The sequence below is a fragment of the Triticum dicoccoides genome, chromosome 5B (assembly GCF_002162155.2).
Source record: "Triticum dicoccoides isolate Atlit2015 ecotype Zavitan chromosome 5B, WEW_v2.0, whole genome shotgun sequence".
Lineage (NCBI taxonomy): Eukaryota > Viridiplantae > Streptophyta > Magnoliopsida > Poales > Poaceae > Triticum > Triticum dicoccoides.
Genome location: NC_041389.1, coordinates 611,201,312 through 611,206,724, shown reverse-complemented (window position 1 = coordinate 611,206,724; position 5,413 = coordinate 611,201,312). Strand labels below are relative to the sequence as shown.

General features: G+C 44.3%; 1 long non-coding RNA gene across 1 annotated transcript; it reads right to left on the bottom strand.

The window, feature by feature from the left end:
- Nucleotides 1-3,359: 3,359 nt before the first annotated feature.
- LOC119306319 lies at nucleotides 3,360-4,487 on the bottom strand. Its single transcript, XR_005148921.1, has 3 exons — nucleotides 4,392-4,487; nucleotides 4,149-4,312; nucleotides 3,360-3,382 (listed from the first exon to the last, which is right to left on the bottom strand). It is a non-coding gene; the product is annotated as an uncharacterized LOC119306319 (long non-coding RNA).
- Between the last annotated feature and the right edge of the window lie 926 nt (nucleotides 4,488-5,413).

Genomic DNA, 5,413 nt, shown 5'->3' with positions numbered 1-5,413 from the left:
TGTCGTCGTTGTCGATATAAACCCCTCCCGATAACTGCAACATGTGGGGGGGGGTCGATATACCCCCTCCGGATAACTTCAACACGTGGGGGGGGTCGATATACCCCCTCCCCGATAATATTATTTTCCCATGTACGTATGTCGTCGTTGTCGATATAAACCCCTCTCGATAACTTCAACACATGGGGGGGGTCGATATACCCCCTCCTGATAACTTAAACACGTGACGGGGGGGTCGATATACCACCTCCCCGATAACATTATTTCCCCGTGTATGTATCTCGTCGTTGTCGATATTACCCCCTTGAAGTGTTGTCGAGGCCACCCCAAACCCTAGAGAAGCAGCATCGAGGCCACTAATTAATATGATTCCTTACTGTGATTAGCTAGCTAGTTCTACGTTTGCCACTAGCTAATATATCCATCTGCCATGTATGAATAATAATTGCCATGTTGTAAATATTTGTAGAAACTATGGACACCCACTACAAGAAATATGTCAACTTGTGACCACCACTATTGGTCACTGAAAGGTCATGGTTTTTCATTTGCGACCTTTTTGTGACCAAAAACAGAAGGTCAAAAGCTGGCGGTCGTAAACTGACTATAGCGACCTTCTCTGTGAGAAGGTTGTAGACGTTTACGTCCAAAACAGAAGGTCGTTGAACCCATGACCTTTTGTTTTGGTCACTAGATGTCTGCCCAGGCCACGTCGGATCCGACATGGCAATCTGACGTGGAAAAATTACGACCAATTCAAAAGGTCAAAAATTAGAATCGGCCCGGTCCAATTGGGTGTTTATATGGGCCGAGCCCATTAATCAGCCAATTTAGTGTATTTTTTTTGTCAATTTTTGTTAGCTTCATGGTCCAAGCCCTACTATTCAGCCCATTAACTTCTATGCACGTTTGGCCTTTCAATAATATAGGTACTATTTTGTGCAGCCCATTTTCTTGTTTACATTCAGCCTTTTTATACAGTCAAATAATAATTCAATCTTGGAGTTGGTCCAGTATACTTTTCAGCCCATTCACATATATGCGGCCCATATTCATACAAATGATTCTCCTTTTCAATAAATTTTTCAAATAATTTCATAATTCATCACTAAATATGTTTACATCACAGGCCATAAAGCCCTACATAATAGTATCACATGTTCCTATACAAAACTATCAAATCATACGTACAACAAAATAGAATACAAAAAATTTAGTTCAACAAAAATAAATTTTCTTCCTCTTTCATCTTCCAGAACACAACACCTGTCATTGAAAGGATCGACCATTAGAAGCATATAGAATACAAGGGAAACAATCAAAATAAAGAAATGAAAGGCACACACAATGAAAATTACGACAACATCAATATTTTTTATATTACCATACAAACAGAAATGTAATATGATTGCTTAGGACATATGGCATTATCAACAAGACAACAAAATTTACAGTGCCAGCCCAGGAAGAAGGCAAAGCATATTTTACAGTGCGAGCTCAGGATGCCACCATGCAAACTAAACGGAGGGCAAGAGAGCAGGACACAACTCTACCTGGAAATGTTGCTAGCCAGCGACAGAAGTAAGTTGGTCGGAGCCAAAGAGGGGACTGCCAAAGAAGCCAAGCATGCCGACGAGGATGAGGTAACCGGTGATCGTCTCCTGGTTCTCCTTGATCTTGCCCTCGAAGTTCTTCCGCTCCAGGTTGTCCTCCTGCAGCTCATCCTACACCGCCTAGAAACAAACAATTCAGATGAACAACTGCATAGATCATACCTTGTTTGCTTATCTAGACCAGACACTACTACTATTTTTGAATATAGCAAATGTAAAAACAATGTAAATGGTGAACAACACTTGAGAATATATCAACAGATTAAGAGCATATTGTTTAGCATCACACAGATAGTAGCACAATGCTACATGCAACTACTAGGATAAAGTAGAGCTTCTACATTACATAGTCAGATATGAAAGAGCAAGCAAACTGTTCCGAAAAAGACAAGTTACAGAGCAATCACTTAACAAGTAGTACCAACATGAGTAAATCACATAAAGAAGTGCAATCTAATATCACAGCTGCCCAAACACCATATCAAGATTCTGTACAGACCGAAAAAGAGCATGCGCTGCAGGACATATATATATATACCATGAGCATTATTTCTACATGTAAAATGCATATAAATATTACAAACATGCCACTAGGTACTAATTAGCCAGAGTAGTGTCATGGCTACCCGAGTTATCACCTAAACACAGCCTCGAAGAGGATGGCCAACGCTGCCTGCACTAGAGTCACCATGTTGCATGTAATTCCATCAAGACAAATACAATCAGCATCAGGATCAGAGGTTCAGAGCAAGAATAGTGAAGGCGTTTATGCCAACTCTAACGAAGTAGGCATAGAGTAACAAAACAACTCCATTACACTTAAGCTGCTGCTACCTGCATACACTAAATGGAACTAGAAGTATGTCGACTACTAGACAGCCATGAATGATGCCCAGGAGTATTGATTTGGAAACAATCAATCCTCTAATACTGATAAATTTTGGAGTATTAATTCGAAGATGACCTATACTACAGTACAGTGCAGTGCATAAGAAGGAATGAATCCATTTTCACAATCTGAAGAAGAATAAGAAGGAACCAAGCATATGAAGGAGTATTCAGTTTACTCATGTTGCTGCTACAGTACAGTACTGTTGCTATAGTACAGTGCTCCAAGAATAATATGAAATGTGGACTAATCGGAATAATCTGGTCTAATGTAGACAAATGTGGACTACCCTACTCCAACATGCTAATCGAACTATCAAAACTACACCAAATTAATTGGGAACATCACTGATCCTCACTGTCCAACTACTCCACCAAAGACAAGTACTGGCATGCTTTGTTGTAACTAGATTCACTATTTAGTCACAGCAAATACAACACAGTTCAAGAAATACTCCACCAAAGACAAATCGTACACTAAACTACTGCAAGAAACTACTACTGCAAGAGAGAAGAGATAAGAAGAGGGAACTACTGCTTGCAAGTCCCAATTTAACAGCAGTAATCATCAATTTAGTTAATCGAAGATGCTACTCTAACTACTCCATTTTGCAAGATGCTACTCTAACTATCAGTACTGGAGTAATCGAATGTGTTGCAAGATGCTACTCTAACCAGATGCTCCAAGTTGATACTCCAAGATACTACAAGCAAGTTCATACTCCCACAAGAAGAGAATTCAGACAAGAATCTGTTCCACACACACTGTTCAGTCAAGCAAGCTGAACATAGGTCTTTCCATGGAGGAGAGAGCATAGACTCGATCACCGGCCTTGTGCCAAATCCTCGACGCCTTCCTGTGGGGCCTTCACAACAATGACCTGCAAGCAGAACACACCAAAAACGAAGTCACACATGCATGCTACTAATGCACAGTCCTGTAGTTGTTTGGTTATTATTTTAGATTAATATGAATAATTCAATATGTATTATCTGTTTTAAAAAAATGAAGTTAATAAGTTATGCTAGACTATTGTTTCAAAGAAATATATTAGAATGTTAAATTAAACATGCTAGAAAATTAAATGAGATTGCCCCACATAGAGTGTAAGTAAGACTAGCATATAGTAGTTTGTCTTGTACAGAATGCTTCTAATCTAAGTAAGCATGACAGTGTACGCGTTAGAGCTTTGTCATGCATGCAAATATTTTATGAGGAGAACTAGATACATGTATGTGACAATTAGAATGCATAGGTGTGTAGGGGAGCTCCCCCGGCATCGCTGCTATCGTGATTGACCAATGAAACAAAAGGTTACAGGGAGCTTTTAAGTAAAATCTGTTTATGCACACAACAAATCTGAAAATGTGAGCTCGGTATGCTCTCTAGTAGTCTCCAGTGAGCTAATCCTGCTAATCTATCTACGCAATGGTGGTGAGAGATGGGGATGCCAGTAGAAGGAACTAGCAAGCATACCACATGCAGGGCCAGGCGAGAAGACATGTGCCAAGACGGATAGCATTGACAACAGATACGCTTCATAGGCATGCAACACAAGACGGATATCTGCATGTCTTTCTTCAGAAGAGGCATTGTAACTAGACTACTGCTTACTACATAACCCAAAACCGAATCATGAAACAAACCTTACCATCCATGCACTGTAGGCAGGATCTTTCTCAGGCAGGTACGATGGTTGTCTCTCTTTCAGCTGGATTTTCTTAGCCAACTGTCTTGTCGATGAAGAACCACTTCTTCAGTGTTTTCTTGTCACTGCAGGTGTGGAGGAAGTTCATCAACAGAAGAGTACCTGAGAAGAAGAATTAGATGCATCTGGAATCAATCAAATCAACACCAAATCGAATCAGGAAGAAGAATCGCGTGTTCACATAGGTAGTTGCAGTGCCCAGGTTCATCTTGTTGGCGTGGAACTGGCCTACTCACGGCCACGTGACGCTTGCACTCGTGCATGTAGCAGGGGCGCCAGACCAGGAAGTGCGTGTACCTGGAAGAAGATTTCGGTGGGGAAGCGCTGGGACTTGGCGGTGTAGTAGGCGATCTTGTCGAGCATCGTGTTGGGCACGTGGTGCTTGGTCAGATCGATCGACATGTCCGCGGTGTACGTCCCCCATGGCTGCGGCAGCGAAACCAACTAATGAATCACACACAGCGGCGGCGCAACAAGTAAATAAAATTACAGCGCACATTGACCGCACGCGCGCTCCCATTTGGCGACCCGTCGCCGGCGACGGAACCGAAACGGGAAAAGCAGAGCAGAGGAAGCAAGGGAAGAGCGTACCCTGAAGCAAGACCACTTCCACTCGGTGCCTTCCTCACGCACCAGCTTCTTCGACTGCTCGATCCCCCAAGTAGCTGTTGATCGCCACCTTCTTCTTCTAACCATCGCCCTTGGTCGCCTCCGCCATGACCACCTCCGAGGCCGCGGAAGTGGACATCATCCGCACCAACGCGCCCTTGCCGCCGGCGAGGGAGGTCCTGGCCCCCGGGGACGTCGCCGTGGTGGCGAAGAGGCGGTTTGCGCCAGCGCCAGCGCAACGGAGGAGGACCGATCCAGCCATCCGGGAGCTCATCTGGCCGCCGAGAAACGCCTCCGCGAATCACAATCTAGGACGAGTCGTCTGATGTTGATGCACACTTGCCCTTGTTGCTGTGGTGGGTGGGTGGGGGTGGATGGGGTTGGGGGGTTGCGCTGAAGACCTTGCCTTCGAGCGTGGTGCCTAGGTCGTCGGCGCAGATCTGGCACACGCCGCCGGCCCTGTCCCTCTGCCGTCGTCGCGGGTCTGGAAGCACCGCCTCGCTTGCTCGATCTGGGTCGTAGGCGGTGGGGGTGACAGCGGATCAGGGTGGGAGGAAGAGGGTTTGGGTTGCGACGGCGGTGGCGACTATGGGT